The sequence below is a fragment of the Malurus melanocephalus genome, unplaced genomic scaffold (assembly GCF_030028575.1).
Source record: "Malurus melanocephalus ecotype Western Australia unplaced genomic scaffold, MMel_1.1 scaffold_123, whole genome shotgun sequence".
Classification (NCBI taxonomy): domain Eukaryota; kingdom Metazoa; phylum Chordata; class Aves; order Passeriformes; family Maluridae; genus Malurus; species Malurus melanocephalus.
Window position 1 is genome coordinate 948,552 of NW_026623355.1, and position 21,178 is coordinate 969,729.

Sequence of the window (21,178 nt, forward strand, 5' to 3'; positions counted from 1 at the left end):
CTAGAAAAGAGAAGGCTTCAGGGCAACCTAGTTGCAGTCTTCCAGTACTTGAAGAGAGCCTACAAGAAAGACGGAGAGAGATATTTCACAAGAGCATGACAGGACAAGGGGGAATGGGGTTCAAATGAAAGAGAAATTGAGTAGGGTTTGGATTAGATAGTAAGAAAAGCTTTCTTACTGTGAGGGTGGTGAAGAGCTGCAATAGGTTGCCTGGAGAAGTTGTGAATGCCCCATCCTTGGAAATGCTTAAGGACAGGCTGGGTGGAACTCTGAGCAACCTGATCTAGTGGAAGGTGTCTCTGTCCATGGCAGAGAGGTTGGAACTGGATGATCTTTAAGGTCCCTTCCAGCCCAAATCATTCTATGATACTATGAATTTCTCCTATTCAATCACTCATTTTTACAATGTTTCAGCCCTCTTTTCATGAAAGGGATGAAACTGAGATATTTTTCCTTATTTTAATAATAYTTCTGGTGAGTACTAACTCCCCTTTTCACTCTTGCTGAAAGTTAAGGTCATTGYCATTGCTTGACTAAGATTACCACCAAACTAGAGACTGAATTAGGACATGTTGAGATGCTCATCATTCAGCTATTTATTTGCATGCACACAGTGAAATACATGTATTAATCTCTGAAGCTCAAATTCTACCTAAGCACATAATGAGAGCAATAAAATAATATAAYGAATAAATTAGGGAAAGAAAGATGTAAATACAGGGGAGTGTGTGGGAAATTTTGACGCTGAAAGGAGAAAACATTATGAAGACAGACCCAGATCCTGCAGACATTGGTTTGAAAAACTCAGGCTCTCCGTGCAAGAATTTGTTTCAGCATCTGAGGTTCTGAAACCAGAAATGTGTGAATTTTTCCTTAATTATTTCCTTGTAAGAAACGACCATAACTGAGTCATAAAAACTTTTTAATCTCTGCAAAAGTATGCTTGTAGTATAGAATAATACCATAAACATAGATGAATGCTCATTCATGCTGTATTTTTTGCAATAGACTTGCAAGTCGCTGTCAGATGATTTGTTTCCATAAGATGTCTCATTTTTCTTACATAATTTAGGCAGCTCAAGGCCTGAGCATTATCTCAATCTAAAAGAAAAAATATCTCCATATACAGAGTTTGTCTTATTCTGGCAAAACTCCCCCATGAAAGAACTGATGTGCTTCAAACACCCCACTAATGGTACAGTAAATTGCATTTTCACATTTGGAACATTGTAATAGATTTCTCTACARAGTGATTTATCATGCAACAATTAGGAACCCTAGGGAATTAGATGACCATTTTAAATTTTATCAGCTTGTTTCAATAAACTGTTAATGTGACCCTAATGTTTGGGAAGCACTTTAATATAATCAGATTTCAGTTGTTCAATCTACTGACATTAATGGCTACCTCATTAATCATAGGATTCTCACTGAGACCTCAGAGGCTGCACTAAGTTCACTGGACCAGTTCTTACAATAATAAAAACAACAGGCAATTTTCAACAGAGAAAAACTTTCACTTTAACTGCAAAACACTGGGTTTTGTTATCCTCCAAGAGTTGACAAGGTCATTTAATRATCCCTGAAAGCTTGGAAAAACAACATTTCTGTGTAGTTCATCTTTATTTGTAAAGCAGTCAATTAAAAATTATAGTCATAAGAACTGCAATCTTATGATATAAACAAATAGCGCAGCCTAAGATGTAAAATATGGGAGTAAGACAATGTAACAGCCTGYGTAGGACGGGGTCTTAAGGTTCAGAATGTCTACCACATGTTCCCAGGGACAGTGATGTTTCCTCCCTGAAAGCACTTGGTGGCTCTCACCTTGCCAATTACACCACAATTACTATTAAATTTTACCAATCTCTAAGATACTATCAGGATATTGCAGTGGCTTCCCTRCCATTGCCATCAAAATATCTTCTTGTCCTACAACATGTCCTGAGTAGTTTAATGGTGTTTAAAGTTGAAAAGATTTTGTATAAGATAGGGTGTTAGAATTTGCATCTCAAGGTCTAGGGAAGTTTTTATGACTGCTCTTARAAAAGGTTTTGACTTTAGGTGTCCTTATGGAGTATGTTAGGAAACACAGAGAGATATTTCAGTGCAAACCCTCATGTGGGARATATTAAAGCAATTTCTGAGAAATTAGAAATGCAGCAAAAACTACTCCTATCGTGAAGAACCGCAAATTCAGTAGGGCTTTTTCCCATTCCAGGTGCACAAGCAGGTTTAGCAGCTGATGACCTGTTTGCCAGCCTTTGAACAATAGCAGAATGGTGGAAATTTCCACTGCTTCTGAAAGAAAACACATTTCCTGATGAAATGTCTTCTGGAAATGCAGGAGCCAATAATTACTCTTAACTCTTAACACACAATCTTATAGTATCAAACAGCAGTAAGCACTGAAACAGTTAATTTTAAAAGCTGATTTTAATAGGTCTTGGTTTCTTTATTGATAATGCAATCTATTTTTTTGTATACATACTTGCTAAGTTATTCACCTGACAATCAATACAGTTAATGTGTACTTGCCTTATTTGCTGAGTTAATCTGTCCAAAACAGGAACATGGTTGCAAGCTAAAGAGGGTATGTACAGTATTGACATATTTATCTAACGGTTTGTTGAGGCTTCAATAAAATTGGTTTTGCCAAGTTAAAGTGTCAGTTGTTTAAGAAATTAGCAAAAATCATGCATTTTGATTCTTACTTTGTTTAGTAATGAAGTTAACCAAGACACTAAATCAAGTGWATTTTTCTAATACACTTGAAATACAAAAATATCACTTTGATCCTATCAGATAGAGTGTTCAGATGAGGAAATGTTAGCARCATTTTAAATAAACTGGAAGGCAGMAATATAAAGCCATWCAGCAAAGGTAATTGTTTATAAGGMACCYGAGAAAGGGATTTAGCATTCACAGATATGTTCTCGAGGTAAGTGAAAAAAAGCAAGGAACAGTAAAAACCCCTGGATCACTAAGTCTACATCCTGGCTATCCAAGTACCACACTTAATGTCTGTCTTAAAAACGGTCAGTTTTCTTGCTATATTGAAAACTACTCCAGTCTTTMTGCTCTCAAATGGTTAGCAATCTTTTTAATAACAAAAAAAAAGAGTCAACCATGGTGACTTTTATCATTGTATTATTCTTTTATAAAAGTATTACCATACTCCCTTTGTTATTTGACTAGCTTTACCATCAAGCCTAAATGTTTCCTACCAGGCATTCCCATTCTCTGGGCATACAGCCCATCAAACTTCATTGCCATACAAAATATCTCTTATTTACATGAGCATGCAAAGCTTTTCCCTGTCTGTCCCATACTCACCTAATTATTCTGGAACACAGCTGATGAATCTTGCAGAAGGGTCTYATCAGAAGAGAACCTAATATTGGCRTATGGAGAGCTATGAAAATCACATAGTKGTGCATTTGTAATGAGTACAGAAAAGAGGACTCTGTTTAGAGACTGAGAGCTGCTCTTCTGAACTAGCCAGATGCACACATACACACCTGTGGCTACAGGAGAAACTGTTCGGGGACAGCAGTTACAGAAAGCAAACTCACAAGGCATGACAAAGTCTCAAAAGCTTATCTTCTAGTTCTGTATAGATTTTTTACTTATGAGAAAAAAAAACCCTATAAATGCCCTGATGTAATTTCAAATGGACAATGTGAGAGAGTTGGGATTAGCAAGAGCAGAAGTATTGCTGTGACAGCCACCATTAGAAGTTTGGAAGGTTTTTAATACAGGAGCTTTGTACARTATGCAAGTGCAGGGAGAAAATGGAGCAGAAGAACTTCATGGAGATGACTGGAGAGAGGAAAAAGAACTAGCAGAGAATGTAGCATAACAATGAAACAGGACATCAGAATGAAGACACAGGAAAATGAATGGCACTACAAGATTTGGAGACATGAAGTCATTTTAATCTTTACTAAAATCCTTTAAAAAAAACTTCAAGCCATAATCAGTTAGTGATTATATACATGGCCTTGGCTGATGGTCCAGTGCAGTAGTTACCTGATTTATGGCTTTAAGCATGAAATGTGACATTTTTAGTACATGYTATCGGCAGTGATCCATCACAGCATAACATGTGAGGTTACCCACTGGAACCCGGTTGTTTTGCTTCAGGTGATTTTATTTATAGTTTGTGCAGATGCAGATGAAGCAGTGAATCCAGGCTAGCATTGGAAGACTTGAACAAATGAAGCACCTTCCATCTGGACTGTGCTTTGAGATACAGAGGGTACTGTCAGTTGAACATCTGAGGGTGAACAGCTTTTGTAAGCTTTAAAGGGACACTTAACTCCAGGACACAAATCCAGCTGTTTCCTCTGGATTTTGAGAGGGAAGGAGGGAATATAGTAAGGGTTGGTGCTTCAAGGGAGGATGGTATTGCTTGTATTTAATTTATTTTGCTCTTTCTCACCGCTGTTTGGRAAGGAATGGCTTTGAACTCTTAATTGTATATTTTGTTTATATCAGTGCACAGACCCATCCTGTCCTTTCTCACTCCCCCTCCTTTTCTCCTGCAGTCTTCACTTTACTGCTTTCTTCCTTCTCTCTTGCCTTTCATCTTCCACCCTGATAATAAACAGTCTGGAGTTGAATCCAGAGCAGAAATAGCTCTAATTCCCTCCGCATCCAATACACATTCCAATAAAACTTTAAAATGGCATCCAGTTCTTGGCTGTGTGGAATAGGGTCTGTCTCTAGTGCAAAAGAAAGCCCACACCACAGTCAAGGAAAGGGATTTTCCTCAAGCAATCTTCCTCACTAAAGAAGTGCTCCCACACTAGCAGGCATGTTTTTGTATGAAGAAATGAGCACTAGGAATGGAAGCAACCAGCAGCTTGGGAAGAGGTGGAGCCTGTGCAGAAAGGATGATGAAGATSCTAAGGATTTAGAGCCTGGATGCCTCTTGATGCACCAGGTATTTATGTCAGTAATTCTCATTAGATTTAATGTGAATAACAGTCACAAATCCCCTGAGGACTGAGAGAACAACAGATTTCTTAATGTTTCCATGAGGAATACGTTGAAACCTTCATAAAACATTCATATTTGATGGAAAGGAAAAYGTACTTTAATAAAACATGTTTACCACTATTACACAATCAGCAGTTGGTATTTTATCTACTTGAGTATAATGTATACTATGCTTGCATTGTTATTATATATTATTAGCCTAAGATTGCTTTATTTCATATTATYGGTTTGTTTATCTAACATTAACTGTTCATTTTACTGTAACCTCAAAACTGAGCATTTTAACTAAGAAAGCCAGATTGAACCCAAGTTTATAGAATGATTTCTTCTTTCTCTAAGACCTCATTTCTAAATGTGGCTTCAAAGGCAGACAAATGCACCACAGAGCCGATGAGTTCAAGGAATTGCTGTTTAAGGTTTATTTTACGACCTTAAAGAAAGTCAGAGTTAGGTTGGGGTCCCTTGTTCTGGGCACTGAATAAATGTGGTAGATTTTCAGAGGGTCAGTTTGTTAACTACAAAGGTGTGTCACAAGACACCTGATGTGCCCTAAGGTACTTCACTTGGCTGCTTCAGAAGGCAAAGTATCCTGCAGGCTCTGTTCCTGATGTGCTGGTCCTGGTGGGGAGGCTCTTAATACACCACAGCATGCAAAATAGCATTAGATGCCTAAATTCAGGCATCTTAATCCCATCTTTAAAACGTTTGATGCTTCCAGAATACATCCAGGGACATTTTGCTTGTGACTGCACACCCTCAATGTCCTTTGCCTCCAGAGTGGCACAAGACATCCATAAAACAAYGCACACAGCTGCTTAAAATACTCCAGGTTGCATATACACTGCTACCAAAATGGATACAAATAATTCTGAGGAGAGCAGGAAAAGCAAGATCTGCTCCATAAAAACCTTTCTTTGTCCCAATATAATCACCTTTCCACAGTATTCCAAGTCAAACTCATGAGTACTTTTTGCTCATGAAATTTACTTATCATAGGTTATTTTTAACTCATGTGTGCACATTTTAGAAATTGAGGATAAAATCTRTTCAAGTTCCTGTGCAGCTGGGTAAGTACAGGTGTGTGATCCCTGGTGTTTTATATTTCTTCTAATGGTTGCTGGCATTACAACCATTGTGAAAATAAGAGTAGTGCTCACTTAAAGCCCACATATCATGAATAAAATCTGCAACACTTCTTGAGGAAATGTTRAAATGTTCAACATCCATGTTCTCAACAAGTAAATAACACATTATAGGGCTACATTATGACCAGATTATATCTATTAGTTACTGCTGTGCACCATGTAAATCTCCAGATTCCCCTGGGAAATGAGAAAAATCATTTCAGACTTCAATAACTAACAATCAGTTATTGCTCTGGGCAATAATAAAGCTGAATGCAATTACCTAAAGTGAAGTTAGCAGTGTAACAAATGAAATACAGATTTCTTTCTCTCCTAAAATAAATGTAGCATCTCCTCATCACACACTACTGCATGGTATAATAGGGTCTTCTAAACAGTGTTTTGTCTGAACAGCCTATTTGAGGTTTGAAATATATGTGATTAAAACTTATATAAAAAGTTACTTTTTATGACACCACTTGCAAGATTAGTGCTAGAAAAAGACTAAGGGCTATGAAACTGAAAAAGTAAAGCAGCCATTCTAGGAAAACAGATTTCAAAACCAGATTCTCTGCTCCCTGTAGAACTCCTCTTTGCACAGTAAAGACAATTTACCCCAAAAGGGAAATAGAAAATTTCTGTTCATAAAATGCCTTTGATCAGATTTTTCTCAAAACACGTTAGATCTGTAAATCCAGCATTTCAGTCTTCATACTTATCCTATCTCCTGTCACATTAATTTATTATTTATTCTGCTAACACAAAAATCTTCTATTAAGAAGGAAAAAAATGTTTTTATTTTAAGCTGATTTCCAAAAGAAGTGTTTGAGAACTGAAGTCCCTAGAAGCTAGAACTTTTCTTAACTTAGCACTGGATTGTATAATATAAAGCATATACATAAATGTTTGCAGGATGAGAATTTTTGCATRTAACTCTGGAATTAATAATATTTCAATAAGAATGAAGATATTAAATACTGGATGAAAGAATAATATCTCSAAAAATATTCTTAACTAAGAATAATGGTGTTTTCAGATATACTACCTTTTGCCTTACTATGCAGAGTAAGTATTAATTCTCCATGCTGAATTATAGTTAATTAATTATTTGCATGTRCTTTCTCTTTGTCACTACAGAATTCAATTATCCTGGAAAAGATTTCCCAGTAGAAAGTTAAGCCTAATTCCTGACCTTTTGAGAAACTAGCTTTTTATTKATAAATACAGATTGGGCTTGCACCATGAATGCCCCAGTTATTTCCAGCTACTCAAGGCTTTTTTTACACCTGATGTTGAGAAAATAGCTTCTTGTTATGTAACTGGGTATTTTTTTTATCCTAAACTGGTGTTGACATCTTTTAACWGCTCCTTGGAAGATAATGACCCCTTTGAAAATATGTCCACTTTTTAGTTGTTGGAAGCCAGCTCATGATTTTACACAAAGCTCATTTTCCAATATTTTCAGGCAAAAAAAAAAAAATCTTTCTTGCACTTTTACATGACACATCGTTCAACATATCATTAGTACTATCAGTATTAGTAACAATATATTTACAAAATGTGTTGAAGAAATTCCAGTCAGATCTGGCTGCTCTTCACTTCAGTACATGTTTTATTTGAATAAAGACATTGAAAAGATGGCTCACTTGGGCTGCACTAATCWTGAATATCCTTTTGAGGTAATTTTAGCTTATATTTAGATCATTCTGTCATTCTGAAATAAGCCTCATTTAAAAAAAAATTAAATCCATGCAGCCATTAAAGCAAGGGAGCATCAAGATATACAGCAGATATGATAAAATATTAGARTGCAAAGCTGCATCATTTTGGCTCAGTATTGTCCCTGTTAACTGGAACAGTGCTTGGCAATTATTTGTAGGGTTTGAGAAGTTCCAGCTTCTCACTRCTCTAATCTTATTCTACCACTGCAAAACAAGGAGAATGGGGATGCTCACCAGGTATGCTGTCTACCACTATGCTCAGATTCAGTGTCCAAACTCTGGGTTTGATACATTTAGACACAGGGGAGAATGAAACCCACAAACCACATCACAGTGCAGGGCAATTCAGGACCTAATTACATCTTTGGACTCATGGCCAGCCAGGAAACATGGGTTATGTCTGTACTTACTTCAGTGGCTTAAAGTGCTGACAGAAAAAGCATCCACATTATTCTGAAATCCAGGCTGTATAAAAAKCCCATCTGTTTTTCCTCACAGGTGATGCCAGGATCTTTCTAGGAAGGATCCTTCTGTCTTGTGTCAATCACTACCAAAGGGAAAAGGTGTTGGGATGGGCAGCCTTGCCAGGAACAGCATGCCAGACACACAGYGAGTGAGCTGATGCCTGCATGGCTGCAGAGCACTTGCCACCACTTCTGCTATCATCCCTCCCAAAAGTGAAAAAGCACCAGCAGCAAACACAGTCAAGAGGACAGTCTTGAATTTGCTCTCACACTTCAGTGGCCTCTAGTCACAGCTCATCCCATCAAGCAGGCAAACRCTGTCCAATTAAAAGACCTGCTTTCTAACTGTGAATTTGTTATTAAACTTATTTTGGCAGTCTACTTGTGTTTGTGGGAAGAAATAGTGAAGTGTGACTTTCCTAGCAACAAAACAATAGAGCACACATTAAAGATATAAGAAAGAGACTGTGAACCAAAGAAGTAGCTATTATTGAAGACACACTTCTAATAAGGTAATGATAGGAGAATGACAGTGGGCCACAGATGCTTTCAGATTTTTGCCAAAGCTCCAGCTAGGAATATAAACTAAWTTTTTTTTTTWWWAAAAATGAGAACAAGAAGGTTGGCAGATACCAAATAACTCAGGGGATGGAATTAAAGCGCTGATAAGACTCTGTTGCTGGTCTGGAACCAGTAAACCATTTTTAAATAAAGCCAAACAAAGAATTACAAATGATACTTAGAAAGGTGGAAAGCTTTATTCTGAAAACTAATGTTTTGAAATTATTATGGTCACTGCTTCCAAATGATTCAGTGCAGTTTGCCAAAGMAAAGCTTTGACAAAGTACATGCTTAGTTGCTGGATATAAAATAATGTAATAAAGTACTTTCCAGGGTTAATGAAATGCTTTAATTCTAAATTTGTCACTGATGGGATCATTTTTGGAATAAATCATGCACCTCTATCATCTGTATTTTGGAAAGCATTTTGATAAATTAGGCAGACAACAGCAGACAGCTGTAAAAATTATGTGAGAGCTGAAAGAAGTGCCTAGTGGTAAGAAATCTCAGCAAAACTTCCCAAATCTCAGTTTATTAAAAGGAGGTTTTAAACTGTGGTCTGATTAAAGTACATAAGCACCTCCAYAGTGAAAAGACACTGGAAACTTTTTTGATGAATGAAGACAGAAGAAGAGCCAATGGTTGAAAGAGGGAATCAAACAGATTCAAATGAGCTATGAAGAACAACATTTTTGGCTATTATTTATTTGGTTTCTGATCTTAATTATAAACAAGATTAATCATGGGAACAAACTGCAGCAGAAAAATGTCATTCTCCATCTCTGGATTTCTACAGCTCTTTTGGAGACTGTACAAAACATTTTGTTCAGACTTGTGTCCCCATGCTCAGCAAAACTCAGAATAACAGTGAGTTGACAAGTTTTCATAGCACATGATATACAGATCTCATCAAATGATCTAACCCTCACTTCTGACTGTAAACTATGAATCTGGGGAATGTAGACAGCATTGTACAGCTGTCTATGACAAACTAGACTTTCTCTGAAACACATGTCATGAGGAGTGAGAYGAACCTCTGCAGGAACCATACTTTGGTCTGTATCATGCAGTCATTTAATGGGATAATTTTTTTGACTGTACCTAAAATTTATTAATCATATATATAAAAGTTTAACRCTGTCCACATTAAGCAAACATGAGAATTTTGATAAGTGAGAAGAAATGATAAATGATAAGTGAGAAGAAATATTTTCAAGTAGCCTTAACCACTAACTATAATATAAATGCTACTCTGAYGGCAGTAACCTTAAAATAACAGAAAACCTTGTCAAAAGAAGATTAATGTCACATTTATCCACTAAAGATGCAAATCAATACATATGCAAGGTTTTACCATACATTGAGGCATGGAATTTCTGGCTAAATGAAAAATATGCTGTCAGAAAGGAATAACAGCAGGGCTCATCCACAAGGCACACTGGCCAGGAGCTGGAGGGGCTGCAGGGTCAGGAACTGCCCTCACCAGCAGGACCCAAACCCATGGATCTGTCATGATGGGCAGAGCGTGGGAGATAAATGGGTCCACTGATCACCCCAGAGAAGGCAAAGCAAGAAAGCAGGTCCACAGTTCAGCAAAGACCTCTGTTTTTAACCTGCTGCCTGATTTTTTTCTTATTTGCTGTCCTCTTCTTTCCTTTTTGGGAAGCAGCAAACAATTGCTCCTTATTTACACTCTCTSCAATTAATTACTTTCTTATGTTATCTCTTTTCCAGCATGAAGAATGTTCATCTGCTTAATCTCTTTTACAATACCCAAACCTGATCATTCTTGTAACACACCTCCGTAATTTTTTTAGGTTCTAGGTTTCTTTTCTGAGACAGGGTGACAAGATATGATGATACATACTGTGGTATAATAAGAACTTCTGTTCTGTTCTGCCCTCTGTTTCTTTCTAAGTAATTATGATTATTCTATTTGGATTTTTTAATCTGTGCTAGGCTCGGAGCTGAAGTTTACAGGTAATTATGTACAATGACATCAGGATTTCTTTCTTGATTGGTATTACTGAGACAGAAGTACCATGAGCTCTGCCAAAGGCTGATCCTGGGCACTTGCATTTGATTACCTGTGCTTCTAAATAGCTGCAAAGTCACCAACACAGAGCTGGTTTGGCCAGACGCTGCCAAACTATTCCCAAATGTGGTTCAAGCTTCCTGAAGCACCAGTCATCATCCACGACGAATGACAACTAACAGATTGCTGGCATGTGGACATGCTGTTCTAGAGGGTTAGAGGGCACGTGCCATGATCTCAGTGTCAAAGCACATCCTGAGCAAAACTAACGTGCAAGTAYGTTTAGGAGACAGAAGGAAGACACAGAAAATATGGGCTCATTGCTCAGTGAGCTAGGGGTCCTGGTTACACAGGGCATGGTAGCGGCTGAGAACTGAAGGACACCTTTGTCTCAGTCTTTACTAGCAAAATGAGCCTTCACATTCACAGGTCCTRCAGACCAGGGGAACAGGCTGGAAAAATGAAAGGCTGGAGCACTTCCCCTCTTTCTACTCCATTAGAAATAAAGATCAGATTTCATGTCCCACCCTTGCTAAGAGAGGGTCCTAAGGATTCTGCTGTTGGATAACTGCGTGTAGCACAAAAAGTTCTCTGTTTATCCTGCTGATGTGCTCAACTCCCTGTTGGCTTCTGGGAGCGTATTGTAGAAAGAGGGACGGTGCATTCATCACTTAATGCACACATCCAGGATGGGAGAAAATTAAATTGAAGTCTGACTTCTTAATAGAATACTTTATTATTCATACAAACTGGAGGAGATTGTTGTGGGAAACTGAGGAGAACTGCATCAACCTAGTAATTTAGGGCACTATCATGCAATGCGGAGAACATGGATCCCAAATTATAATGCAAGTAATTCATAAAATCATAAATAGGTTTTTGTTTTGTGGATGACCACACTAATATTTGGAAGCAGAGCATTTCTTAGGTTAATTTTGTCATTGCAAAAACCCATATTCATTCCTRGAAGCTGAGCTTTTTTAATGATCCYACAATAGGTAACTATTATGCTGATACTTAGCACGTTAGCTTTTTGAAAATAAAAAGAACCAAACTAGTGTCACAGTAATTTTCAAAATATGCTATTTTCCCCAATATGAAATACATCATTGTAATTACCCAATTAAAACAGTAAATATGAAAATCTTCTCCCAGAGCAGAAATGACAGTTAAGTGTAAGAACTACATGTGTTACTTACAATAATATTTGCAAGTAGCAGAAAAAAGATTTTATCATAATTCTACCAATCTTCAGTTGGAATCAGGATATACACATAGACATATGTATGTGTGTGAATGTATATATAATTATCATTGAGGTGAGTGGGGATGTCTAAGTGTTCAAATTCACTTCATAAGAACAGAAAATCTCTATCATATAGAAATCTGGTAATATTGTCAAATATAAATRAGGGTTTTTTTCCTTTTTTATTCTTCAAGGTCCCCAAACAAATCACAGCTTATTTGTGTCTTGCAGTAGGGCCTATTCCAAAGAACTTTGATGCTTCCAATTGACTCAATAGGCTTTAGATCTGGCCTAAAGTAGTAAAACCTTTGTGGAATGTTTATAGATAACCACTTAGGCAGTGACAGCTTAAGGAAAGCAAAAGGAAATAAATTAAATGCATCTTCCAGTGACATAAGTCTCATGAAGAATTAACTAGGATAAGCACTTACTCTAGTTGGTGCACTGTCGATCTGAACAATGCAGACAAAAATAATAATTAAAACATAGCTTCATGCTGAGATGAAACTTTCAGGAGTGTCTACTGTGTTAAGCTTATGATTTTTTCTAGTTCTGTATTTGCAAGCATAATTATTTCCCAGAGGCAACAGGAGCTAGAGCTTGTCAGTCCCCATTTCCCCCTCCGATAGATTAATTTCTTTACACAGAAATCCAAAAGTTGATGCCAGAGCAATAATAATAATGTAAACAAGTCTTTTATTCTTTTAATCTGGAATGCATAATTTAATGGCATAGTTGTATAAATAATGAAAATATCATATCTACTTTAGACAATTAAGGGTAAACTGAAGGTAACATTTAATGCAGTATTGATTGACCACATCAACAAAACAACGGCAGACATTTGTATGGATGACAGCAGTTAGGAAAATGCTACCAAATCTATCAATACAGATTAAGTAGGGCTGGGATGGAGCAGACTTGATGGCTCAGAGTCCTGGTAATGGAATATCAAGCCTTTCACCTCCAGCACGCTGACTTGAGCCAGCCTAGGTCAGTCTGTCASTGAAAGTCATTACCATCAGACAGTTCAGTGAAATGAGTTTGTCCTAATGGCAGGCTGTCTGTGTCACAAAATGCACCATCTATCATGACTGACATCATGGTGAGACTTTCAGCTGAAGGCTGGAAGGAGTCAGGATGGGCTCCACAACCCTTCTATCCCCACTGGAAGCATGGGTAAGGACAGTCATCTGGGGCTATGCTGGAGATTGTAGAAATSCCTGATTTTAGGGATAGTGGTATCAATCACTAACGTGATATACAAAAAGAGGAAGGTATCTGTGCTGGAGAAATTGGAACTGAGCTATGCAAGACTAGACATGAACAAACAGGCAGAAATAATAAGTGTGGGAGAGGCATGATAGGAGTAAGCATAGCACACCAGCAGCATGAAGTTACAGTAGCCATCCTGTTGTACCTCTCTCTTGGGCAGATTTGAGAGAAACAGTGACATGTGGGGAAAGCAAAACAGGGTTTGTAAAAAAAAAAAAAAAATGTAGTGGAACCAGAATTCTGTATTAGGCAGAGGAGAGAAATGACACATGAAAGCTAAATGAAAACAAGACAGTAYAGGAATAAAGAATTTCAAAATGAAGGCAAAGTGTGTTCAGAGCCASCACAGAAACGGGAGACTTTGGAGAGATGAGGAATTACATGGATAAAGAGATGAGCTAAGGCGATTATTTCTTTCAGCAGCAATTCTGGTTGGGTATGAGAAGAGCAAGTCTGTATCTGTCAAAGCCACCAGAAACTACATTGTTAGGAAGTGACAGGAGCATGAAGAGTTTTAGCTTTGTGGTTAGATGGGGAATATTGTACCTTTTAGAAGTTCTGAAGTAAGGTATTACCTGAAAGTTGAAGATAGCTTTAACAGTAGCCCAAATAAGGTGTTTTATTGGAAACATTCAGGCTACAGTTCATGATAAGAGATGGGACAAAATCTTACTTGGTGATGGCAAAACTCATAGAGCAAAAATAATCAAAAACATTGTTTCACATCTTTGACCTTAACTTGATAGTTAGACATACAGGAGGAGACATCAGGTTAGAGAGTGGACAAATTGTTGCACTTTGGGGATAGTTTTTAGTATGTTAATTTAATCTGTKTTGTCAACTTGGAACAAAGACATTGAGCATCATTTCCCAACCTTTTACCTAAACTAACCAAACTCTAAAAGCTCAGGAGCTGCTTCTCAGAGCTTTGCAAAAGATAAATAAAAAAGGAAAGCTCTTTTCAGTGRGCTTAACTACACTTTTATTTTAAAAGTTTCCCGAATCATAAACTTAAAAATCACTGCATGTGAGAAAAAAAAGGGACAGATTTCTCTCAAATTGTCAGAAGAAGCTGAAGATCTTGTGAAAGAATGAAAAACAGAAGCAAAACCAGAAAAAGACAGTCACTGAAAACAATGGCTGATACATTTTCTTAAAAAATTTGTGAGGTAAAACTACGTAATTTAAAAACACATCTAAAGTTTTAATTTGATCCAGGGATATGGCACCAAATTGATGGGTATGGCAAGATCAATAAAAACTCCTCTCTGATTGATACACATTTCAGTTACAATCACATAATAGTAATGGTGCACCTGTTCTGTTTATACGTCTAAGAAACAGATTAAAAATATAAAAATAAGGACACAAACCTGGCTGCTTCTCATCCCACAAAACACAGCAAGTTTCTCAGTAGCACTTCATCATCTAAATGTCAACTGCATTTGTGCCCATTCCATTCTGACCAGAGTGAATCCCTTCCTGAAGAAAAAGAAATCACAGTGGGAAACAATTTTCCCATAAAATAAGGACCAAGAATGAAGACATGAAACAGTGAAAGTAAAATGGCGAAAACATCTCAGTGCTTATAGAGCTCCTTTTCATGAAGTCAAAACTCCTTAGAGCTTCTTTACAGATTAAGTGTCAAGGCTGCTGGGCATACACTAGTTTATTACTTAGAAGAACAACTTCATAGTGAAACGAATATTGTGATTAGGTTAAATTAGGTGAAACTGAACTAGAACCAGATTTATTTTGCTACTACAACTCATAYGGACAAACTCCTCAGCAGTGGTTCAGATGATACAAAATAATGCAGCTGAGAATACMGATTCTGGTATTTCTTCACAGGATTTTTTGGTTGTGATTCCACAGCTAAAAACCACACGTAATGTCTATTTGAATGTGACTGCTGTTTTTTACATAATCCTATATTGAAATATCCGTGAGCATAATCATGACCTGGTTTTAACTGAATCATATGAAAACAATCAAGAAACCAAAATTAAATATTAAAATATTTTACATGCATGTGGTTCCTGCCCTACCATTAGCAGTACRAATGAGATTATTGTTGAAAATTCTGAACACCGAAGATAGAAAAATCAGAGAAAGTGCCCACAGTGGTTGTGGCAACTACTGTCCCAGTGAGGCACAAGATTGCTTGGGAAGAAAATATTAAGTTGTGTCCAGCGACCCGCCATGTTCAAAGCTGCTAAATACCCTTAGTATGAGATTTCTTGGAAAAATAAAMGGGTATAAAAAAAGTATTTTTTCTCATTGTTTGGAATCAAGACTGGCTATCCATCTAAGAAAGCTGTATCATTTGAAGAATCTATTAAGCTTGCTGTAGGAATGACTGTAGAAAACTGTGGTTTGRTATGTATGTCAGACACAAACTCTGATTAATCAACTTTTCCGTAGGCTCATTCTCCACTCTATATGCATGCCATCCAGAAAGATGGAGAAGTTCAGCTGGGTATGCCTTTCACTTCCAAAGGTGCAGAGGTAAACAAATGCAAATATTTCCTTTTTTGTGTMTCTTTCCTTACAGGGGAGTGTTACACTTGGCTATCAAGTGCCATTTTGCAGGAACCTAGGGATGCACTTGCAATACTAATCAGTAAGCTGTTCTGTGAGTCAGTGGCTTGCTTCTTGCATAGAAGCGATGGAATTATCTGCTGCAGAAGGTCCAGCACCACCTCAAGTGGTAGGTAGCCAAAAAAAAATCACCTGTCAGAGTTCATAATTTGCCATGTGTTTTTAGTTGTAAGTTTCCACTGAAGTGGGCTTGTGATGAGGGTATGGGGCGTTGGAAGTAGATGACCTTTACAGTCCCTCACAAAGCATCCTGCGATTCTCCGATGTGAAGGTGGCTAACTGCATTTTCTGCGTTTTTTTTTTCTCTACAAGCCTGGAGCAACATTTCTGACACAGGAAACACAGTGGTAAAAAGTGAGCGGAGGGTGTGAGTGGAGTACGCTGAAACACTCGGCGGCTGAGCTTTCAGCGTCCCCCAAAGCATCTTCCCTGGAAAACCAGGGACACAACCGAGGGCGACAAACGGCCGGGAGCCTTCTCGCCACCGCAGGCGGGACCGGGAGGCGGGGACGCTAGGGCAGGAGGTGGCGGGAGCCCCGCTAGCACAGGAAGTCGCCCCGCCGGGAGAGCAGGGAGGAGGCGGAGCTGTGCCGCTCGGCCCGAGGTACCGCGCCGSGTCCCGGGGTGGGCAGAGGCGGCGGCCGCCGGGACCGAGCGAGCGCTGCCCCGGCCCCCGCCCCCCTCACGCTGCGGGGGCGCCGCCATTGGCCGCGGGCAGGGAGACTCGCGCCGGCGGGAAGCGCGGCCGCCCCGCTGCCCGCTGCGGGCACGCCCTGCCATTGGCCAGCGGGGAGCGCTCCTCCGCGCCATTGGCCGGAGCGCGCTGTCAATCAGGGAGGCTCCGCCCCCGGAGCACGGGCTGRGGGGCTGCGGTGGGAGGGGGTCGGCGCTGCCGCCGCCATTTTGGGCGTGGGCGGGAAAGGCGGCCGTGCTGTCCGGTCCTTGGGTCCGGGACTCAGGTTTGGGCTCGGGCTCCGCCTCCGCCTCACCACATTGAGGCTCCCCGACTGCCAGGGCTGTTTCTTTGTGTCCGGAGAAGTACGATGCTCACCAGGCTGTCAAAGTGGAGGGAAACAAATCCCCTTACCATGGTCTCCTYGGCGGGGCTGTGTTCAAGGCCTGGTCCAGACACGCCAGCGGGGCCGAACTGGCGAAAGCTTGAGATATCCTCACGAGGATAGCTCACRATTTTCCTTTGTCAGCACCACTGCTCACATATTGCTGGCCAGTGCGGTGTGGTTGGGCATGTGTGTGTATGAAACCCCTTGTTCTGTGGGATGTTAGGGTGTCTGGAGCTGGACAATYTGGTGCTCTGTGTGTGCTGACCCCCCATGCGCAGTGAGACAGGGCCGTGTGGTGCTGTTGAATGTGTTTGGCCGGCTGTGGGTGTGCAGTAAATCTGCTCCAACCTGGAGTTGTTGAGACGGCTATGTTTGCCTTCCAGGTGTGATGTGTTCCGGGTACATTGCACTCCTTTATGTTYGCTGCAGAGAGCTCTGGTCAAACCACTGCTCAGAAAAGCCTGGAGAGAAATACGTGAAWATATGTGAGCTGCAAAATTTCTAAATGTGAGGTGTTGGCAGGGGATTCGGGGATTCTCTGCCACTCTGTTCATGTAGCAAGCTGCTCCACCTTCCATCAGCCCTCTGTGTTGTAAGGACAGATCATAGAGTAGTAACAGAAAGCCGCTTTGAAAGAGGTTATGGTGTAATTGGGCTGTATATGCAGCACACACCTTCACACTTTGTAATTCAATTACATGTTACGGGTTTTGAGTTCTTTCTGTTGGGGCCCAGGCTCGTTCCTAAAGAGCTAATCAGAATGGAAGGGTATCTGCTGTTGGAAATATATTGAGTTCTAATCCAGCCTTTGCTACTGCTACATGACTTCCTTAGTGGAAAACTGTATAAAGTGATGTTTAAGAGATACAAGTATGGGGAAAATKGAACCATTTCTTAAATGCTCCTGTTTGGCATGTCATTCCTGGCTGAATCACTTCACTTTTTGGTTCAAAATGGGCTGYGGACAAACTTAATTGCGCAGAAAATAGTTTGTCTGCTCACTTAAAGAAGAATTTGGCCAATTGCTTTGTTGGCATGGTTATCTTTCATCATGARTTAATACAGTCTACCCTTTAGGACTTCTTTTCTGTCTTCATGGAAGCTGGTAAGATGTAAGTCTACTTAAGGTCAGTACTGTAAATGTGAGCACAGAGAAAACTAAGTGTTGACTTAGAAATAAAATAATGACATCAGTACAAGCAGTTGACACTTGTTGATAGAACAAGGGTGTTGCTCACTTTTTAGTAATTCTTCTTTCARTGTGAAAATCTGTTTTGTAATTTATTTTCTACTTTGTGATTCTTTAATTTATGTATAGTCTTCTTGTGAAACCTGGTTGAGCAGGAGTAGTCGATCTCAAGAGATCTTTTTCAACATCAACAATCCTGTAAATTCTGTGAACTTGATTTATGTAGCCAAGAAGAGAGTACAAAAATGTTCTAAAACTCACTTCTTATTGTGCTTAAAATAGTACTCTGTATCTGCAAAAGCAATATAGGAAACACTCAGTAACTTTTTAATGCAAATATGGGAGCTCTTCAGACATCTAGGTTTTGAAAGATAGTTTCATGTCAGATTACTGAAACAGAGATGCCTGTTAACAGTGGTAAAATTCCTTATACAATTAGCTTAAAGTCTTGCACTGAATTATATACAAAGACATTTGTATTTCTGTTAAGTCATAAAAACARGACTATGTTTTCTATTTCAGATACAAGCAGCTGAGTTCCAGTGTTTAATTACTGCTTCACACTGAATGACCAGGATTTTTCCRTACATCTTTCCTTAAGAACATACTTTCGCAAAAGGTAATATGCAAGGAGATACATACTTTCTTCGTGAAATGGGGAGTAAAATCAGTGCCTTTCTAACTGTTTATTTTTGGTTGTTTGTGTTTTTTCTTTTTCCCATGAATTTGAACTATGCAGAGTAAGCTTACATGCATTGAAAGTTGCCTCGTTCACTTCTGCAAGTTCTGTGATTTTATAGTTCATGCTGTTAGACTGTGCAGCTTCTTCAGATAAGGAAGCCAGTTTGTGTGTCAATTTGAAAATCTTCTACCTCGCTATTGGTTGAAAATACAGAATGAAGTCTAGTCATGTATGCTAATATATTAAGCTGTGGTTCTTCCCACAGCCCAGTCTAAAGGGCAGCTGAAGCTCAGTATACTTCATGGCAGTAGCTCCAGGAAACATTCAGTTTTAGATGCTATGTAGAAAACAGGACAAAGGTTGTTTTCTTCAGATTATTTTTTTTTAATACTGTCCTTGCATTTTTATACGAAATTTGTTTCTTGAGACCATTAATTGGTTTTGGTTAGATAATTTTAAATACCTTTTAAARTGAATCAGTACCATCAAGATTAGTTACAGTTAATTGCAGTTAGAATTTTTGGAGTTTTGTGCAATTTTTACCGTAATTAGGAAGTAGTTTTTTGGTTTTGTTTTTTTTTCTTTGGGATATTCCATATTAATCTAGATTTTCAGTAGACAAGGCAAGGAATTATAGGAGAGGATAGTAGTGGGCTAGTTTGACAAAATTGGGTTGCCCATTAAAAAAACTAGAGCAGTTTAATATCATCATGGCCAAGTTAGTCTACTACTATGTTAGTAAACGTAGTRAATTACTACGTTTACACGTTTTGAGATACATGAAGAGAATGCAACATAGATCGTTGTAAGGTATAGACAAAGAAGCCTGTGATTTCCATGTGCAGTAGAAGTCTTCCTCAGTCCTCCAACTCTTGTACAATGCTACTGTTGTAATGCTGTTACTCCTGGGAAACAGGAGTGTGAAAGTCAATGTTTTCTGACCCAAACTCTGCCTTAATTTTTTCTGCTCTTGTGGATTTTTTCATTTGCTTGCAGGTTTACTTTTGCTTGAGGAAAAAATGTGAAGAGRTTTACAGAATAAATACTAGCTGATCATTTTTCAAAATAAAAARTTAAGTGCTTTTCAGTGAATGGCTAGTCTCATTCCAAGTGAAGTCTGCARTGATTAAATTTTAAAATGATCCATGGTTTACATTAATATAAAAACTTTTTGGGCAATTATTACAAAGATTAACATTTTTAATGTTTTAGTACTCCCATAGTTTATCAATCACAGGCACAGTGAAACTGCTTTTAGTTACTAAATCTGATGATCCMATATATCATTGCAGTATTTGGTACAATATAAACCTTGTGGCGTGGTTGGTAGAGGGCATGAAGAAACACAGTGTATCTTACAAGTCTTATAATAATGAGTTAATATGTTAAGAGAATAATTGGGCTTATTCTTGAATTCTTTTTTGACACAAAATAAATGGGTAACAAGGTTGTTTTTTTTTCCTTGAAAGTAAGAAGGAAAGGGAGTTCCATAAWATCTGTGATGTTTGCTCTAGAGGAAGGAGCTCTTGTTCCATGTAATGACGGTCACTGGTATGATTAGAGAAGATAAAAAGTTCTTGCATGTGTGTTTCCAAGTGGACTTGCATTAATGCCACTTTAATATTCTAGAATTACCTGCAACAGCTTATGATTCCTGATACGTTTTTATTCTTTAGAGTTATATTTGAAGGCCATGGGAAAATGTCATGGAATCCCAGGTGCTTTTATATCGCTAGCTGCACATAGATACCCCTGTGATTCAGTGTGCTGAGTAAATACTTGAGGCATTCCTGACATGGACGGTGCTCATTCCTCTGTTTCTCATATGTTTTACATTTTTTTAGCCACAGGGCTAAAAATCAGCATTAGTGATWTTTTTAAGTTTGATTCTGCCTCTCTCAACACGCTGCATTGATACAGTGGAGTTTTGCACAATACAGTTTATTGTGTTCCGAGATTTTCTGCAGTTTTAAATATGATAATTCATATATCATCACAATATTGTTTATTCCTGTGTTGTGATTGTTCTTGTCATTATCCTTCACTCAGTATATTCTGCAATCARTAATGAGGCAGAATTGGGAAGAAAGGCCGATGAATTAGCCAGTGTAAACCCAGTGGTGTTTGTAGAGTGGGATATGAGATAGGAAGGGAAGGGTGCAGTAGAAATCCAGAACTAGATGTTGAGCTGCTAAAGTGAATAAATGGAGAAAGA

General features: G+C 38.6%; 1 protein-coding gene across 2 annotated transcripts in view; it reads left to right on the forward strand.

Moving 5' to 3' along the window:
• Window positions 1-16,508: 16,508 nt before the first annotated feature.
• The window catches only part of TRIQK (triple QxxK/R motif containing), a 57,906-nt gene continuing 53,236 nt past the window's right edge, over window positions 16,509-21,178 (forward strand). Inside the window, exons 1-3 of one of the 2 annotated variants that reach the window (XM_057370358.1) lie at window positions 16,509-16,635; window positions 17,476-17,577; window positions 18,804-18,900. The gene's annotated coding sequence lies outside the window, so the exon portion shown is untranslated. The remainder of the gene's footprint in view (window positions 16,636-17,475; window positions 17,578-18,803; window positions 18,901-21,178) is intronic. The other variant, XM_057370357.1, reaches the window with a different exon arrangement.